General features: G+C 46.7%; 1 protein-coding gene across 1 annotated transcript in view; it reads right to left on the minus strand.

Moving 5' to 3' along the window:
• LOC119180755 (retinol dehydrogenase 13) overlaps positions 1–21,066 on the minus strand; it is a 37,792-nt gene that overhangs the window by 10,637 nt on the left and 6,089 nt on the right. The gene's annotated exons all lie outside the window — the stretch shown is intronic.

Consider the following 21,066-nt stretch of genomic DNA (forward strand, 5'->3'; position numbering starts at 1 on the left):
GCTGTCTAAGTCTAACAGGGCGTCTGGAAGGTTTTCAGTCGTGGAGGTGTTAGAGAGGTTCTGTAGGAAGCTAAGTACTACTTATTGGCCGCGTTGGTGCATCATGTTCTCGTACTGCTACAGCTCGATTAAGTTTTAGCAAGCGGGAAAAGGGACATACGTGAGAGAAAAAAAAGAGAGCCTACGAGATGAACATTAGACTTCCAAATGATATTGCTGGGATCTCTGCACGAAACACCGGTGTCGTGATGCGAAACATCTGGCACCTTGCCTGCCACTCTGTCATCTACACCTTTTATAGTTGCAAAGTACAGTTAACGTCTAAAATTAATAACGTTCAAATTATATGCATATCGGTGAGGCGCAAACAGCACCGCGGGAAAAAAAAAACTCAATTCCAGTGGCGTAAATCTAGAAAAATCACAAGTGGTTGACACATATCTTGATATGGCGACCATTCTGTTCTCATACATGTAAGTTTCACATTTGGTTATATAAAATTAAAATAAAGCTTCGCAATCAAATCGACAAAACGAATATGGGTTCCAAACTCTTTCTATTGATTATTTTCTAAACCAATCGAGTGGCAGAACCCCTTTTTAATAGTCTCACATACATGAGGGTAAATGAACACCGGTGAACGCTGTGTGTTTAGAAAATGATGTTGACGATTTAGAGCACGAGGTACTCTACTATGGGAGAGCATAAGCCGTCCCGTGGGCCGTTAAGAGGCGGGGGGGGGGGGGGGGGGTTAGAAAAAGGGGGTAACGATTTAGAGCTCAGGGTACTCTACTATGGGAGAGCTTAAAGCCGTCCCCAGACAAACGATACACAGTAAAGAGACTCATATGACAAAAAGCTACAGATACACGAAGCGAACGCAGATGATGGCGAAAAGCCTCGGGTAATGAGTCACCACCTTCGATTTTGTTCTGGTTAACACTCTTTTATTTTGTTTTTGCTAGCCTTTTGTTCTGTTATATGCTTTGCTTGATGGGTAGTGAAATGTTGATGTTTTTACGGCGTAGTGGCCTTTTACTTTGTTTGTTTTTGGCAACAGCCTTTTGATAACCGTTCTGTTGTTCACAGGTGTTTCGGTTTGTTCACATGTTGTTGCCGTTGCCGCTTTAATCGCTTTTATGGTGTTGGGCACATTTATTACAGCGAAAGCTGTTATGAGACCACTTTTCAGGTCACGCGCAGTTGCATGTTGTCCTCTGCCGCCGCCGCCACCGGTGTCCGTAACCACATCGCGCGAAATTAGAAAAAAAAAACTTGCACCAATGACACAGTGGGGCTTGAGCCCGGGTCCGCTGGGTGCCATCCCAATATTCCACCACTGAGTTACGCAGGGGCTTGTAACTTAGTGTCAAACTTGCCTTAGGCAGGCTTGATGTCGGGAAAGCAATCGCGTTAATACGACTTATAAAGCGTTTTAAAACAGCGAAAAAACAACCAGTCGTCACACAACGCGATTAGCATAACGAGTGCGCCGTCCAATGCCCCAGCCCATTACAAAAGATTGTTCTTGTTTCCCTATTAACTGTGGCGTATACCCACTACAGCCATAATACCTCATCGCCGTCAGCCACAGCATGAACAATTGGCACAAAATTCCTTGCAAGTGTTTAGCGAATACCACGCTTCTCAGAAGAATGACGAAAAATAGCATAGCGAATGCCGGCCTACTACGACGAGCCTCAACAACGGTTTTCGTGTGACCCTATAAGGTGCCTCGCAACTGTTGAAAAAGTTGAACGCACTGTATTTAACTGCAAAGCTATCCAGATGTATGACGTCTGAAAAAAAAATCTTTTTTTTTTTTTTGGGGGGGGGGGGGTTAAAGCACGTCGTTGCTTAAATCACTTCAAGCGAGAAAACGTGAATCATACACATGCGTATACAGTTTTGTCCACTTTAGACAGTTTATAGAGCACCTGCTAGGTGCCTGTAACGTGATTTCTATAGATATATCATATTGTTTCAATTGCTGAGTTAGGTGCTTTTCAACAAATATAGGATACGCTTACCCTGATTGACACCGGCAGTCTTTCTTCACCGCAGTAACACTAATATTGCGGCGAAGCTTCAATGCCCTATCGTGGATTAAATTGTGTGCATTTTCGACACTTCATACTACCTTTGTTTTTACTACCGATATATTTTCACCAACGTGATATATGCGGAAATGTTCATATCATGCTATGAGCGTATCACATGAAAATTGTGACACACGTCTCATGTAAATCATGATCAGGCCGCCTGCGTCTTCGTGCTCTCGTGTGCTGTTTCGTTAACGTGACAAAGACCAACATTCGCATAGCCTAGCAAGAATGCATGAAAAACGTGAATGGAAGGTCACGTCACCACGAGAGCGGCATGACAAGCGTGTCACATGCACCGTAATCCAGCGTTGTACGTCTTTGTGATCTCGTGGTCGTTTCGTTAATTTGAATGCCCCAGAATTTGCATGTTGTGCTCTGGTTGTTTGAGAAACATGGATGGCAAGTGATGTCAAGAGTATCATGACTCGATCGTCATGCACGTCGTGACGTATATGGCAAGCATACCGTCGTGATCTCGTGGCAATTGTTTCATTCTTTTGCTGTACACCAAATGTGGTCCCGTAATGCGTGCCTGTGACAAAAATTATCGATCAGTGACAGGTAATGAAATGAATGTCACGCAGTATATCGTGACATTAATGGCACATATAGTATGATGCAAATGTCTTGAGAGCGTTGTGACCACTTGCTTGACATAACGTGTGCTAGAATGTTCATGTACGCATGACAAACATGTAGTTATAACTGAAATGTCAAGACATTGATCATGGAGGTCTTGGGTTTTAACACACCTACGCTTGTATGAAGAGAGCCTAAAACAATACGAATGCGTGATGCCCGCGTAGCATAAGAAACTTAAAAGGGAGGGCCTGTTCTATGAAGGCGTTGTTGAATGTCGTGGCTGTGGAATAAATTCTATCTCTATTGGGCTTGATGTGAAACTGACGTGGAATTTTTACACACAAAAAATATAGACCTTCCGAAAACTTGACATCAAACACACGTTTATGCGGTCTCGGGATGCGCATGCCCTGGGGCGTTCCAGATGCCCAAGAACGATAAAATATTGCTAAAGAACGCCCCGCCGATGCCATCCGTGACCAACGTTGCAAACAAATTGGGGCAGCTATGCGCTAGTGTTGCGAAAACTCCTGCTTTTCTTTTTCCTCGCATTCCTTCTCCTCCCCCTTCTTTTGCGGTAGTATTCACGGCTATGCTATGATTTAACCTTTCGCTTTCTCCTTTCCCATCTAGTCACACTCACATCAGTCGGTCCTTCACACTTTCAGATTCTTTTCTTACCCCCTTATACTACACATGTCCATAATATATCTCGCCCTCCCCCTCCTTTCTCTCATTTCCTCACTTTCATTTCCCACCAACTTAATTTATGTCACCCGCCATGGCGGTCTACTGGTTGCGGTGCTCTACTGCTGACCCGCAGGTAGCGGGATTCAATCCCGGCCGTGGGGGGCCGCATTTTCGGGTAGAGCCGTATATGCTAGAGGTCCGTGTACTTGGGTTTTTCGACCCCAGGCGGTCGAAATTTCCGGAGCCCTCCACTGCGGTGTCTGTCAAGATCATATCATGTTTTAGATGCGAAAAAGCTCTTTAACTATCCTGCACGAGTAACGCTGCCCCTCCGTAGGAACGCACCGCGCACCGTAGGTGTTGGCGTGGTGCCAAGTAGGTCAGGCCGCTGCTGCGCATTCACGTCACGCTCCCCTCGCAGTGTACGTTAACGTCACTCTCTCCCTTTCCTGCCGCGCGCTCGCCGCGGCGCCTGCAGCTGTCGCCTCGTCCGTTCGATCACAACACCTATCGCGACCACCGCTCGCTACACCACCGACTCGTCGGTTCACGCGCGATAAACCTTACGCGCCTAACATACACGTTGAAACATGTATGTGTCACCTACAAGACCTACGCTAGCCATCGCTTTAAACAAATCTACCAACGCTCACCGCAGCACCCGCGTTAGCACCGTTCAACCCATGACGTCACCCATGCGCAACGCTGCTGATTCGCATGCATTCAGTGTTCCCTTCGAGAATATGGTTCATTTTGGGGGGGGGGGGGGAGGGGACGTCAAACTCCTTCAATTATTTGTCTTATAATTTCCTTGCTATGCATGACTTAGCTGTGCAAGGGGCTGCTCAGAACGTACCCGATTTCAGTAGGACATACTGCCCAAGATCGTGCAAACGCCTCCCGCAGTTTCGCCAAGCGTAAACAGCCATACCCTGGAATTAAACGCTACGCTTGCACTTAACTTGGACATTTCCCTAGGACTATATTGCAGTAAATTTTAGGGGCGAAGCTCCTTATAGCGACACTTGTTCGTCCCTCGTAGCCGTTGTAGTAGTGTGTAACAAGTATAACATTTTGACCTACAAGGTGGTGCCGGTGAGAGATTTCTTCGGTGCGTCGTTGAACAATAAAAGATAGTGCTCAATGTACATGCCAATGGCTGCTAAGGGGGAATAAGAGACAGGAGAATTCGGCTTTTATTTAACGCGTACGCTGTGAATTTTTTTTTTGTTCAACAACGCACAGAAGACAAGAAAGGGCTATACATGCTGGGCGCAACCTCCTAGGTTTTAGAAAGGCTTGGCGAGCGTTGGGCCGCAGTGCCATGAATACAGTGAACTAGTATATACTATGAACTCGAGGTGGTTAAAGGTGGGAAGTAGACACGAAGCGCAAGCCGTTTTCTTAAGAAAGTGTGCGTGTGCCTCCTCTCATTCAGTCATTGGAATGTCCGCTGGATGGCGGTGCTTCTATATGAGGAATATATGATGAAAAGATGCGAGATGGTGGTACTTGGAGTGTTGAATAGGTGGACGAATGGACACACAGACAGATGCATGGACAGACGCACGGATGGCTACACGGACGGATGGACGCATGGACGGACGCAGGAGCGGATGCATGGACGAAAGCAGGGACAGACGCACAGATTAACGTGCGGACGCACGAACAGACGCAGGCACGGACGAGTGGATGGACGCACGGGCGGCCACACAGACGGACGCATGGATGGACGGAAGCCAGAACGAATGGACGGACGGATGCTTCGCCCCACTATCCATCATTCACTCCATAGATATGCTGCCATTTTTTTCTCCCTTTATCCCTTCCCCAGTGCAGGGTAGCAAACCGGATGTGCGTCTGGTTAACCTCCCTGCCTTACCTTGCATCTATATATATATCTCTCTTTATATAACTAAGAAACGAAGCCCCTACTCGATATTACGCGATGATCGGTTTCTTGATATCTGAAACTGAAAATTTGTGACTAGGTACACAATTTCTCGCTTTCAAAAATCTTAGATTAAACGATATAAATAAAATTGGAAGATAACTGTCTTGAGATGCTGTTTATTTTGTCACCCTTGCAGTTTTTAAGGTATGCGGACGAGCTTCTGCTAAAAATCAAAGAAAGTACGAAGGCATCCCATTATGGCGTTTACTTAAAGAGCCTCTTAACAGTTGACTACAAAGCCCAGATGTGGCAACGATCTCAAAGCGTGGTTTACTCACTGCTTGATCTCATCCACACCGTCACAAAGCTCGGGACGGCTTTAAGCTCTCCCATAGTAGAGTACCCTGTGCTCTAAATCGTTACCCCCTTTTTCTTACCCCCCCCCCCCTTCCTCATCTCGATCTTCACGAATGTTCTGTCCTTGTACAAATTTTGCAGTGTACATAACTGCATACACAAATAAGTTATTTTCGCTGTATATTACACCTTGCACAGTACATACACATGATCATCATTGTCCATCTTTCTGTGTGCACAAAAGCTATGTAAGACATATCTGGAAATAAAATTCTCTTAAACCGTGTTCAAGGACTTTGAATCATGAACAACTTTTTATAAGCACATGCACTGCGGTACATGCCATCAGCGTGGTTTAGCGCTATTTGACAATCCACAGTATGTTACCCTATAAGTGTAGTACGTGGTATTCTAAATGGGTGGTGTTCGTTAATTTCACAAACTCTATGTTGAAACAGTAATATTGGAGTCGCCGCGCAGCTGCCGCGTTCAATATAGTAGGGAGGTGGTGATGAGGATGATGATGAGGATGATGATGATGGTGATCGTTATAAAACTGGCGCACACCCACAAAGGGGGATTGGCCAAGAACCGGGCGGTGCAGGATCGACAGGAAGTTAAAGGCTTATGGTTTTACAAAATGGAACTTTGGACTATATATATATATATATATATATATATATATATATATATATATCCCGGCTGCGGCGGCTGCATTTCCGATGGAGGCGGAAATGAAGGAGGCCCGTGTGCTCGGATTTGGGTGCACGTTAAAGAACCCCAGGTGGTCTAAATTTCCGGAGCCCTCCACTACGGCGTCTCTCATAATCATATGGTGGTTTTGGGACGTTAAACCCCACATATCAATCAATCAATCAATGTATATATATATATATATATATATATATATATATATATATATATATATATATATATATATATATATATATATATATATATATATATACGTGCGTGTGTGTGTGCGTGCGTGCGTGCGTGCGTGCTCAAAGTCGCCGAAGTTCACTAAGAAATGCTTCGCGTTTGAAACATGTTCGAGGCTGTGGTTGAACGCCTTTTTTATGTCATTTGAAGCATCTGAGGACACTGTCCTCCACCGAATTCAAACACCCTAACCACCAGTTGTAGCAAGGGTGGTTAGGGTGCCCGTGCCACGCTGAACCGGGCCCGTGCCCTCCCCCGCACGCCCAATTTCTTTTAAATGCGAAGCATTTCTTAGCGAACTTTGGTGACCTTAAGCGTATCTATCTATCTATCTATCTATCTATCTATCTATCTATCTATCTATCTATCTATCTATCTATCTATCTATCTATCTATCTATCTGTGACAACTTTAAGCTCTCCTTGCCGTTTCAATAACGGTATCGATACCAAACCTCGTATGGCATAACATGACTTTATGAAGACCAAATTTTACTAGCCATAACATAAAAATCATGATGTGTATGTTATTAATGTCGCGATTTACATTTCATGGTCCTGCTGCTCTTGCTATGGTTTCGTTCACAAAACATGTTGCAAAAGTGGTATGCTATGTCATCAAGGCATGGCGGACGCAAGTGACAGACCCTAACATGAAAATCATGACTTGCGTGTCATGTAACAACAGGACTACATGCGGCGCTCATGATGCGCTCGCGGCCGTTTCGCTAGCGTCACATATACCAACTTTGGTATTACGGTTCGTGAATGGATGACGAAGGTACGTGACTAGTACAAACATGATAATCATGAGATGCGTGTCATGTAACAACATAGCTACATGCCATGGTCATGATGCGCTGGCGGCCGTTTCGCTAGCTTCAATTATACCAAATTTGGTATCACGTGACATCAATGGATAACGAAGGTGTGTGACTGGTGCAAACATGATAATCATGACATGCGTGTGATGTGAGAACATGACTACATGCCCCAGTCAAGGCGCCAATACACTTCGACGTGACGCGGCGGGTGTGCGCGCCGGCCTTCGTTCGTCGCGTCACGCCGGCGTTGCCAAGCCAGGCACCGATCCTGTCATATCCTCGCACGCACTTATGTGGTTATAAAATGGAAAAGAAGAGAAAAGTGAGCCCCGTTATCTGGTGCGACACCTCAACAGTAGCTCACAAGGGATGGGGGTAAGGAGAGATTGAAAGGATACGATTATATATATATATATATATATATATATATATATATATATATATATATATATATATATCGCAGTGTTGTCTGGGTAACGCATTGGCGCGAAAAGTAGCATGTCGCATGTCGTGCCGGTTGTCGTCGAGTCGCGTCGACGGACGCTGGTCGCGCCTGGCGTCAGACAATAAGTGCTCGCGTTTTGCTGACGTAGCGTCGCTGTGCACAGCGTGCGCGTGAGTCAACGCTACATTGGGGTATATTGGGCCCTTCATGGTGCACTCGCGGCCATTTTGCTAGCTACACATATACCAAATTCGGTGTTACGTGACGTCAATGGATGACGAAATATATGACTGATGCAAACGTGATAATCCTTACACGCGTGTCATGTATAGAAACATGACAACATTCCACGCTCATAGCGCGCTCAAGGCCGCTTTGCTAGCTCCACATATACTACATTTGGTATCACGTGACGTGAACAAATGACGAAGGTAAACGACACATCCAAACATGATAATCATGACACGGAAGTCACGTACGGCATCATTTACCTCCACCTCGTAACGTTGTGCTGATTTTAAAGTGACATATCAACATTTCTCATTCGTGCTTCGCATATCATCGGTTCCCACTGCACGTGGGATGTGTCAATTTTTTTTTTTTTTGCATGGCATACAGAGCGAAAAATGGCCACTTTAAAAAATGCCCCAAGCCCGCCCCCCTGCCCGCACGCACACACACACACACACACACACACACACACACACACACACACACACACACACACACACACACACACACACACACACACACACACACACACACACACACGCACGCACGCACACACACACACACAAAATTCTGCTTACGCCCATACTAGCTTCTCCTCACCGTTTAGCGCACTTTACAGGCGGAGAGGTTCGTTCAATATGCAAAAACATCACAGCATATCCACGGAGTGAATCATGATGAGTGGGGCGAAGCATCCATCAGTCCGTCCGCGCTTCCGTTCGTTCGTTCGTTCTTGCTTCTGTCCGTCCATGTGTCCGTTCGTGCGTCCGGCTGTGCGTCCATCCATCCGCGCGTCGATCATTCCGCGCCCCTGTCCATCCGTCCGTCTGCTTGTCCTTCTGTCGATCCGCACGTCCGCCCATCCGTCCATTTAGTGAACACTCCAAGTAGCGTCATCTCGCATCTTTTCATCGCGATCGTCTCTCGCCTTCCCCTGTGGCGCACACCCGTCTATCCCCTGTGGTACATACCCACTCTTTCTGGTATGTGCCACCGGCTGTCACGCACAACGACAACAGGGGACGCACAAGCCGAGTCATCAGGAGCTTCGCCCCTAAAATTGCGATAAAGATGCCATAGCAAACCAATGTCACATCCTCAGGGAATGCCAGGGTCTTCCCCCAGACAGAGAGCATGTGCCAGCTCCCCCGAGAAACGACATAGGAGGCGTTAATACGGTCCCCCAACGAAGATCTGTCATTGCATGGGCAGAAGCAGCCGCCGCAGACAAGCGGCACCCCAGATCGCTGAACTTTCTTTTAAATAAAGTTGTATCCTCTCCCTCCTCATGTCATTCGACATTCAACTTCCTCTCGGTCATCGTTATCATCATAATCCAAACCACTTTACTAATGCGTACTTGAGGGCGAAAGTTATTCGAAGGAACACCCAAACATTCCTGCGTGGCGCCAGCTGATCCCGTATCACGCCTGCTGAACATCCTAATTTCATCACGTTCTAGCCACCTTCTTCTAAGCGAAGTTTCTTCCTCTTGGCAGCTATTATAGACTGGTCCAACTTAAGGCGCTAAAATTAATTAGGTCGCGTCACGTCATCAGTCACACGTGGTCCTCACACTGGCGGAAGCGCGCTGGGCATCTCGGTTCGTGTTGATGCCAAGGCGACAGTATAGAACCAGCTATGAAGGGAAACGTGTCCGTGACTCAACCACCGTGTAGCCGCTAGTGATATCATGGTAGGCAAAAGGGGCAGCTCAGGTAGGCAACACTGCGTGGCTGTGCAGCTCCGGAGGTCAGGTATCCGAGTGCCGAGCTAAAAAAAGCACCAGGCCCTGACGGGAGGCGCAGCACCGCCAACGCGAACTGCGAAAGAGCGACCAACGAGTGATGAATCGTCCTACTTGACGTGATGCAAGGCACGCCGCCATCTTGTTCTTGCTTTGCGAGCAAGACTGCGAGCCATGGCCTCGGCGTTCCACTCTCCCTTACTTTCCTCCTCTCCTGCTCTCCCGCTAGATAAACCACTTTGTTTTGATTCCTTATTCTTACTCCAGTGTTCCCCACTCACAGGCGGTACATCCTGGCACCTGCGTTTTAAAGACTACACAACAGCCGAAGAGACCGCACTAATTGCCTCACCATTCCGCTCCTCTTGTATGGCGAACCAAGCAACTTCTTTGTCGCTAACCTTCCTTCCCCCTTTTCTTTCTGCTCCCCTCTCACCATCTAGTGTACACATGAATGGCTTCATCCACCCGGTTTGACCCTTTCTCATCTGCGCTGGGTGGCCAGAATTGTGACGGGCCAAACTGCCGTGTGATTGAATCAGCGGGCATGCGTCACGCACTCTATAGTTTGGATGTGAGACCACGTTACCTGTACTCGTATGGTAGTCTTGCCCCGCCGCGGTGGTCTAGTGGCTAAGGTACTCGGCTCCTGCAAATCCCGGCTGCGGCGGCTGCATTTCCGATGGAGGCGGAAATGTTGTAGGCCCGTGTGCTCAGATTTGGGTGCACGTTAAAGAACCCCAGGTGGTCGAAATTTCCGGAGCCGTCCACTACGGCGTCTCTCATAATCATATGGTGGTTTTGGGACGTTAAACACCACAAATCAATCGATCAATAGTCCTGCGGCACCTGTTGAAACTTGAATGACTTTTTTTTATACACTGCCGATGACGTCCCTCTTAAATAGGTTGGATTGTTTGCTAATGACGCCATGGCGTTGCACATGATACGAATAACGGCGTTCAATGTATTCCAATAGAGATGCCACTGGGCACCATAGCATGTGTTATGGAATTCTAAAACTTGGCGAGAATTCTACAGACAAAAAGAAAACAAAGCATGCCTTCATTACACATCGTAATCGAAACAGATTAGTGGCCTAGATCGGCATAAGCATATTTAAGTCGAATTTGGAATCTAAATATTTGCAGTGGTGAACCTAAAAAAGTGCATTATCAGATACAAGCAAGTATACGTGCTGATCAGTGATCACTTATGTAGCCAGGAGAGGGGGTTCAAAGTTTAAACTGTCGAAATGTCTCGGTTATTTAAGTACCGTTACTGCTTTTGTGCAGAACGTTGATGCGGAGGCCCATAAAAAAAAAAGGAAAAAATGTCCTACAGTAAAGCCAATGTTGCCAGTTAGTCTTACAACAATGGATGGATGGATGGATGAAGTTTTTATTGGGGTCCTGAAGTATTCCACCCCCGTTTTATAGGGGTAGGATCGCGGGCCGCTGCCACGTAGGGACAGGGAGGCCTAGCCTCACCGCCTCATCGTGGGCCTTCTGGACAGCCTTGAGTTGTATAAGAACCGCACTCGTGAACATTAAATGAAAGGAATTTTTTGGAAAATTCTTTTTTTTTTGTAAAGAGGGGCGCATTCAGAGCATGTGGTTAAGATCACTGCGATTGTGGCAGTCCTGACAAAGTTCTGAAATATTGGAGTAATGGATATAGGTTACGAGGCTAGGGTATACGTTCCCGTCTGAAGCATGCGAAGAGAGATTGCCTGTGGCCTAGACAACTTTTCGTGTGGCAACGGAAAGTACCTACGGCCTAATTGATAGTGCTTCGTGATCTCGTTGAAGGTAGTCAAAATGTTCCTAAAATAAAGGTTGGGGGTTGATTCCTGTGTCTTAGAAGCACAAGTCCCGGCACGGTAAGTGAAGCCTCGCGTTTTGGAGTGGGCTAGCTCGTTGACATTGGGAAGGCCCCCGACCTTCATGTTAAGGTGAGCAGGGAACCAATTAATAGTGTGCTGGGTGAGTTCTTTGTGAGCGAGAGTTCTAAAAACTTCCTTGCACACGGAACCGGAAACGAAGGCAGCGGATTTAGAGTCCCTATATATATCAGTTTTTTGTGGATCAAGGAGAGCTAGTGCGATGGCCATCTGTTTTGCTTTGTAAGAAGAAGTGGTTCGAACCAACGAAGGAAAATCTTAGTATCTACGGATATTACTGCAAGGTGAGCGGAAACGCCGTACTGGGCCGCATCAGCAAAGCATGAAACAGACGAGTTGGTGTGAGCTTGAGCTAAAAGAGGGGAGGCTAGAGCGACACGCCTGCCCACGTTGTACTGTGGATGCATATTTCGTGGAAGCGGACACACTTTGATGCGAGAGCATATATATTCAAGTAGCAGCATGTAAGTAAAGCGAAAATGGCACAGCTCCACTACACTTACGTCGTCGGAAAACTGTGTCGGAATGCAGCTTACCCTCAGGTTTTTCTTTTCTACGAGCCCGGCTTCAGTTCCCTAAGTACGGCACGTAGGGAAAAGTGTTTCAGCTCCAATAACGTCATCGACTATTTACTGTGCTAACTGGTGTGCTTAGAAAAGGTTGTCAGCGATTTAGAGTACTCGGTACTCCACTATGGGAGAGCCGAATGCCGTCCCTTGAACCTCACACTCGATAAGGCTGCATCGACGAAAATTACGCTCGGGCTGGTGGTCACAAGCAGCTACTGTCGACGGAGCCAGTCAAAGAACTGATTACAAGGTATATACTACTGACCCATGTGTTCAGATAGAGCGGTTAACGAGTTGGAGAACTAGATACTCTACTATGGGAGAGCATAAAGCCGTCCCGTGAGCCTCACACTTGATGAAGCTGGTTGCGTTTAGAAGTGGTTAACGATTCAGAGTACTTGGTACTCTACTATGGCAGAGCTGAAAGCCATCCCGTAGGCCTAGCACATATGTTTAGAAAAAATGTTTAACGATTTCGAGTACTTCGTACTCAACTATGGGAGAGCACTGAGCCGTCCCGCAATATTCCTGCATATACGTTCTTACAATTGCTGATATGTTCCTATATGTTCCTATAAACGACTTTATCGTAGAGTTCCATGCTTGTGTCTCTGGTTTTAGCTAGAAAACATGAGCGCCTTGGTAAATTTAGTGAAGGATTCTGACGCTGCTGCTAAACTAGACGCTATGTTTTAGGCAGGAACGAAGAACCTTTAATTCATAATACGCATAATAAAAACCGGTAGCGAGTAGTAGGCTTTGTCCAGTTTTCGCAGCACACCCGTTTACGATAATTGGTGACGGCGTAATGACATGCCGACAAGCCGAGACCCTAAGGTTCTTCGCGGCCCCGAAATTTTAGCGAGTTCCACGCCTGTGACTCGGCCGTGCCTGTGAATTTAACAGCGGAGCTGTCAAGCAAGCGCTGCTACCTGACGTATGCAGATTAAGTTTTAAATGCGAAGTATTTCTTAGCGAATTTCGGCGACTTTGAGCGTATCTATCTAGCCGCCTACGACTTTTAGCTCTCCTGGCCGTTTGGATAATGCTTTCGAGACCAAACTTGGTATGGCATACAATGACTATATGACGAGAATATTTGACCAGTCATAACGTGAAAGTCATGATGTGTATGTCATGAATGTCATGATTTATATTTCATGGTCTTGTTGCTCTTGTGGTGGTTTCGTTCACATGACGTTGCAAAACTGGCATGGTAAGACATGATTGCATGGCGAACACAAGCGACAGACCCTAACATGAAAATCATGACATGCGTGTTAGGTAACAACATGACTACATGCCACGCTCGTGATGCGCTCTCCGCCATTTTGCTAGCGTCTCATATACCAAATTTGGTACGTGAATGGATGACGCAGGTGCAAACATGATAATGGATGACTGGTGCAAACATGATAATCATGAGATGCGGATAATGTAACAACACGACTACATGCCACGCTCATGATGCGCTGGCGGACGCTTCGCTAGCTTCACTTATACGAAATTTGGTATTATGGGACGTGAATGAGTGACGAAGGTATGATAATGGTGCAAACATTATAAACACGAGATGCGTGTCATATAACAACATGACTACATGCTACGCTCATGATTCGCACGCGGCCTTTTCGGTTGCTTCACATACACCAAATTCGGTATCACGTGACGCGAACGGATGACATAGGTGAATGACACATTCATACATGATAATCACGACATGCGTGTCATGTAACAACATGACTACATGGTACACTTATGATGCGCTCGCAGCCGTTTCACTAGCTTCACATATGCCAAATTCGGTATCACGTGACGTCAATGGATGACGAAGGTATGAGACTGGTGCAAACATGAATATCATGGGATGCGTGTCATGTGAGAACATGACTACATGCCACAGTCAAGGCGCCAATAGATTTCGACGTGACGCGGCGTGCGTGCGCGCCGGCCTTCGTTTCGTCACGTCACGCCGGCGTTGCCACGCCAGGCGCCGGTCCTGCCATATCCTCGCAGGCGCGCGCTGCGTCGGTTTGACGCATGCGCGTTTCAGCGCATCCGCAGCCTCAGACAGCGCAGCCTTAGACAGCCTCTCTTCCAAAGGCAAAGCTCGCTCAATGAGACTGTTTGTTAACGCACGAAGAATCACTCATACAAAACATGTGATAGAAATTGGGTGTCATGGGCCAGTTAAGATATTAAAGAAATATATGGGATCAAAAAAAAAAAGTCGTGCGCGTGTCGGGCCGCTAGCGATAGCTCAGCGGGTCACGTGTTTACATCTGACGTCACCCGTGACGCCGCTGCTTTCTGTGTTTGCTTATTTCGCTGACGCAGACAAGCAATGCAAAAAAAAAAAAAAACGTCTGCAGTAGTCGAGGTCTACGCTGACGCTGATGATGACGCCAGTCCAATCGGTTCGCTGTGCTCGTTTTTTTTTTTTTAGCGTGTTATGTGGTCTTTATTTAGTGTGGCTGGAGGTGTGGCGGGAGCAGTATAGCTATACTGCTCCCGCCACACCTCCAGCCACACCTCTTATATATACTTCATCCCACTTCATTCGACCCTTCTGCACGCCACCAACTTCGCTGTTGTATCAGTGCCCACCAAGCGGAGCTCGCTTATTTTTTCTTGTTCGTTAATCTTATATTCGCAAGCAATCTTCAGTTACATCGATCGTAGCAAAGTTATTTAATCCTCATCAAGCTTCTCTATTATCATAAAAGCTCCCGTTCGTTTCTTTAGTACAGGTAGAATGCAGTGAACTTAACACGATAGCACCGCCATAAAACAGAACATAAATTTGCAACAGGACACCGAGGGCTCTGTCATTCCGGGTGGTAGCGACGCCATTTTTGTTTTAATTTTACTACAAATGCGCGCAGCAGAGCTCGCGCCCCACAGCCAGATTAAGAAGTGCTGTGGTTCTCAACGGGGCAGAGGCAAAGGAGTACTGGCGGCTAAAAGAAACAGTGAGTGGATGAAGGAGTTGAGGGGAGGAAGTGTTGAGGCTACGTGTTTTTCAAGGCTGGCGCTGTTTTGCAAACGAGAGAAAGTATGCATGCGCGCACAGATGACGTTGTCCTTCTGCATGAGCCAGCCACAAAACAAGCAAGTGGATTGATTTATTGATTGATTGATTGATTGATTGATTGGTATGTGGGGTTTAACATCCCAAAACCACCATATGATTATGAGAGACGCCGTAGTGGAGGGCTCCGGAAATTTCGACCGCCTGGGGTCCTTTAACGTGCACCCTAATCTGAGCACACGGGCCTACAACATTTCCGCCTCCATCGGAAATGCAGACGCCGCCGCCGGGATTCGAACTCGCGACCTGCGGGTCAGCAGCCGAGTACCTTAGCCACTACACCACCGCTGCGGGGCAACAAGCAAGTGGAGGAGTGCGTGGAAACCAAAACACCACAAAAAACCCAAAACACCACAAACACCACAAAAAATACCCAAAACACCACAGTGGTTTTCCTAATTTGGACCCTATATAAACCTTTTTCACAGACTGCTTCATGGGCGCCGCCGTAATCCACTCTGGGTTGCGCTAAATAGGCATGACCCTTCCAAAATGCAATGCCGAGGCAGAGACGTCAGCCTTTGTATGTATACTCCAGCGCGCAGCCCAGCATGGCGACAGGCTCTGCGGGTGCTGCTACGATCTCTTATGAACTTATGAACCTCAAAGACGCACTGCCGAGGCAGTATAGTCTGCCTTTGTACCACCATGCCACAGTACAGAAAAGAGGCGTTTTTTTTTTTCTTTCTAGAGTGAAAACATTTTCACAAGAAAGAATAAACACCTCTGAAAATATCTTTTCACAAAAACACCATTAAAGCACTTGAAGAGAAGAAACACTTTTTCTGGGGGTGTCTCTTCTCTTCTGTGACACCCCCCCCCCCCCCCCTTAGAAAAAAAAACGCACTGTCCAAGCAGCGTTTTTAGAATTCGTACTCTTTTGTCACAGCCCTGAAAGAAGGCGTATTTTCTCTCCAGCTGTTTTACATCTGGAGAAACACCTTAGGAAGAAGGTGTCTTCCATTTAAGTGTTTCATAGACGTTTCTTAGAAAAGTACCTCTGGAACACACCTTCTTTCGGTGTTTTTTTTTTTTCCCAAAGGCGTTTGTAACCCCTCACGTAACCCCTCTGGAACTTAGGCCAGATAAGTGGATGTATCTCCCATTTGGGAGAAGTGAGGCAGTTTGGGCTAGTTGGTATGACATGAGTTGTCGCGCTTCGCCATCGTTCTGTTCTCGCGCTATAACTATCGCCCTCTGGAACGCCTGGAGATTAAAAAAACGCATCTTTTCTGGACTGTGGCAAGACAGTAAAAGTCTGACGTCACTGCCCCGGTGGCGCATTTTTGTGATTTCTGCCCATCAACCACAGCCCAGGGGAGATAATAGCAACTCTCAGGTATTGATTGATTGATTGATGTGTGGGGTTTAACGTCCCAAAACAACCATGTGATTATGAGAGACGCCGTAGTGGAGGGCTCCGGAAATTTCGACCACCCGGGGTTCTTTAACGTGCACCCAAATCTGAGCGCACGGGCCTACAACATTTCCGCCTCCATCGGACATGCAGCCGCCGCAGCCTGGATTCGATCCCGCGACTTGCGGGTCAGCAACCGAGCACCTTAGCCACTAGACCACCGCAGTGGGGCGGACTCTCAGGCAGCCTTCAGTGGAAAGGTGCGCATGATACAAGCACCTGGAACACTCGCTGAACGATTCTATTCTGACGTGACAAGCGTCCCTACAGCCGCCACATCACTGCCACGCGGCCACATGATGTGTCATCGCACGTCACTCTCCAAACGTCGAGACGAGGTCATCCAGGATGCCGAAGAGGAGAGCCCGAACACCACCGTGTCGAACTCGGCTATTATTGGCACGAGCGGAAGGTAAACAACTTGTCGGCGGTCAGGGCTTCGACCGGAAGCTTTATATATCTCGCGCCTATACACATGTTCCCGGAAAAAGCGTTGTATCTTAGTCAATAGTTAGGATGAATCAAGGTTGACTGCCACACCGTCTAGGAATGTGCTGCTCAGAGATCAAGATAGAAGCGGTAACGTGCTTTGCGCGGTTGAGAACTGCCTCTCTCTATTAGAATTTCGATTGCCAGGTTGGTTGGTGAGGGAGTGTTGTGCACCTGGATTTATATACACGCATACAGATTAAAAGAACGCATGATCATACATTAACAGTAATTCAACCCCCCCCCCCCCCCCCCCCCGAAGTTATGTCTGGTTACGCCCTTGCGAGAACTGTGAGATTCGTAGGGGCGTAGTCTCAGCCCCCTCTGCCGCCCCATTCCTGCGGCCCTCAATTTCTAGTGAGGAGCAGTGGGAGGCTACTTTGCGCAGCTCGTCGAGGCCCGACTTTCAAAAGGTCATGTCGAAGTGGGCTAAGAAAGTAGAAGGGCCTATTTCAAACAGTTCCTCCCGAAGTATTTGCAATAGCGAATAGTCCCAAACTTCTGAAACAACGAAGAGTTTTCAGTTCGCGTACGCTGTATGCATATAAACTTTTTATTTGTGTTGCAATGACAATTAAGTGGACATTCCAATCGTATTTTTCGAAGCCGTCTTCGCCATGAGATTCTGTATAAAGTCAGTCAATAACAATATCTCACGCGTCTTATGTTTTATGCGCGAGTGAAAGCGCGCGATGGCAGCCGACTGTTTTACTTATTTATTTAATTTCAAATACAGCAGCCCAATACAGGGCTATTGCAGGAGTGGGGTACATTTACATGAACAAAATACACTGATTACAAGGTTGACATAAAAAAAATGATTTATTATAACAGTGCGTCTACAAATTCCGACAACGATAATTCACGAATACTACCGGGTAAGTCATTCCACATTTCAATAACTCTAAGAAAAAAAAACTGTTCTTGAAAATGTTCGAGTGTGTAAAGAAAGGCTTTAAGTTGAGGCTGTGGTAACGTCTAGTTGAAAGAGTATCAGCATACGAGATGTAATGATCCGAAGATAGTCGACAAGATGAGTGAAGAAATGAATGCAATAGCTTCAAAGAATCGGTATCCCGTCTGGTGGATAGGAGAGGGAGTTTCAAGGAAGTCATTGCTGATGAAGGTGTGCTGATGAACAGACTATCGGGGCTTATTTTACCGTAATGTTAAGTAGCGCTGTTATCGGGGCTCAAGTGGAGGACAAACGCACCGGCTGGCTTTTATCGCGCGAGAAACTTTCAGTTGGTCGCCAAAGGTGTACGTGTGTATGTGGAGAGGGGGGGGGGGGGGGACTGCGTTGCTTAGCGCTTCTACATTCGGTTACAAGAGCAGTAAGGCTTTTCGCCGTCAAAAGAACCCCCCCTCCGGCCAATGGTGACTCTGCGTCAACGTGATGTCGCGACCGGTTTGTGACACGAAGTGCCCGAGAATGACAAGTTACGCTTTTTGGATTTAAAACTGGTTTTTAGCTCACAGCATATCTGTTGGTGTTATGAACCACGTGCGCAGAAACCTCTACTTCCCTTTTCTTCCACTCACGGCAAGTTAGTTAAGCGAGGCATAGCACGAACCTGCCTTGAGAATGCCTTAAATAGGTCGTGCGCCCACAATATCTCTGCGAGCTTCAAAGCTCAAGTTTCCCGGCTTAAGGCTTCAGGTTTCCCCGAGGCGTTTATCGCGTCTGTTGCTGAGACGATCCTGCGGACTAATAACGCTTTGCGATTCTTCTCGTGAGCGCAGCGCGATGGCGGTCGGCCGTGGTATCACAATGTCACAGCCTCGACATTGGCTGGAGGAGGATCCTTCAACGGCAAAAAGCCGCACTGCTCTCGACTTTTATCCGATAGTATAACACACTCTGGCTCCTGTAAAAAAATGCGTGCCCAGTTAATCACCAGAATGCTGCCGCGAGTTCCCTATCTTAACAGAGATTAGTAGGCGGCTCATACCTTTGTACGAACTCTGTTCTTGTCACCGCTGCAGCGTTAACACGAAGGTCGCCTTTTCCGTTGCAGCTGCCGCTTTTCCTTGCGCCTCCGTTTTTTTTGTTTTTTTTTTTTTGTTTACGCCGGATAAGCCAGGAGTCCATTGTCTATTGTTAGCATTACTCCGTATAGCATTCCAATTTGTTGCAATCGCGCTCATTGCTTCGTATTTGCAGCGAAACGGTGACTTTTTTTTGTCTGTGACGTCACAACATCAGCGACGGGGGGGGGGGGAAGTGGTTATGTTTTAAGAAGGAAAAGAAAAGAAAAGTGAGCCCCGTAACTGTCTGCTTCAGGGAGCGACACCTCAACAGTAGCTTACAAGGGATGGTGGTGAGGAGGGATTAAAAGGATAGGAATAAAGGTGTAGAGAGAGAGAAAGAGAGATGAAGTAAGCGTGAAAGCGGGAGAGCGACGACATATGGAGGGGATAGGAGAGATGGGAAAGATGGAAACACGGTCACAGGAGTCCGAGGACGGGGCACCACTTGCGAGAGCTCTTGTCGCCGTCAGGAGATGGCGTAGAGCAAGTCCAGTTGGTCAGAGCTACACTGTCGTCGGAGGTCGGCGTCAGGAGATGACGTAGGGCGAGCCCAGACGGCCAGAGCTACGCTGACGTCGGAGATCGCGAGGGCACAACTGGTCGGCACGGAATCCGGCGAGCGAGTTTTTTCTCAGCGATGGGTCAGAAAGTTGAATATGTTTCCGTGACTTGTATTTCGCCTTCACGTGGCTTCACGGACCGATGAATAGCCCGTTTTGTACGTATAAGAACTTATCTTACCTCCGTATTCACAAACGCTCCTCGACTCGAATTTCATCCTTCACTTGACTGAGTTGAGCACTGCGCCGCTGCTCGACTAAAATATACGCTGTGCTTGTCAAGAAACGCTACAGATTATAGCCAATATGCAGTGACTTCATCTGCCAAAAGATGGCGCTCCCATCGACTTTTTCAGGTCAAGGTGAAGGGTTGGGTGAAGGCACGTTCTAGAATACGACGGTTAATCCAGATATGCGAGGTATATAAAAAGGCCTACATCACATAGCGCCGTTTTAAAAGCGTAATCGATATGGCGCGAATACGCCAAGAAGGAAAAAGAATGCAACAATGAAGGAAGTTGGATCAAAGGAATGGACGAGGTTCTAAAGAACGGGTATTACAACGCGATTCAGTGCGGTGCCCTTCATAAGTTTTGCACGAGCACGAACGCAGTGCTCCACGACTACACGAGGTCGCGCTCGCGTTGCCGAAGATCGCCTTGAATAATTCAACTGAAATTGTCCAGGACGCCTGAGTCTGCGCAGCTGCTCAACTTTGTGGAAATTATGCACTGAAAAAAAAAAATCATAACTATAGGTGATGTCCTGGTGGTACAAAAGACGAGTATTTTCCCGCAGCATTTCGGGGTTCTCTTGTTTTTAAACTGTAGTACACAAGAAGCCAGACGGCCAATGGTCAGAATAATAATAATAATAATAATAATAATAATAATAATAATAATAATAATAATAATAATAATAATAATAATAATAATAATAATAATAATAATAATAATAATAATAATAATGGGTAATTTCACACCAATTGTTTCAATCGTGACGCTGGCCAAAAACCTACGTCCATAAAAAGTATCGAAAAAAAATTACACTCATATAGACGTAAATTGTACAGTACTTTCCGATAAAATATTTTGAGCGGCGAAAAATTTGTGCGCACGCGACCGCCATTTGAAATCCACGAAATTATGGGAAAGTAGATATGAAAAAAAAATTTTATAAACCGACCATTT

This window comes from Rhipicephalus microplus, chromosome 3, assembly GCF_043290135.1.
Source record: "Rhipicephalus microplus isolate Deutch F79 chromosome 3, USDA_Rmic, whole genome shotgun sequence".
Lineage (NCBI taxonomy): Eukaryota > Metazoa > Arthropoda > Arachnida > Ixodida > Ixodidae > Rhipicephalus > Rhipicephalus microplus.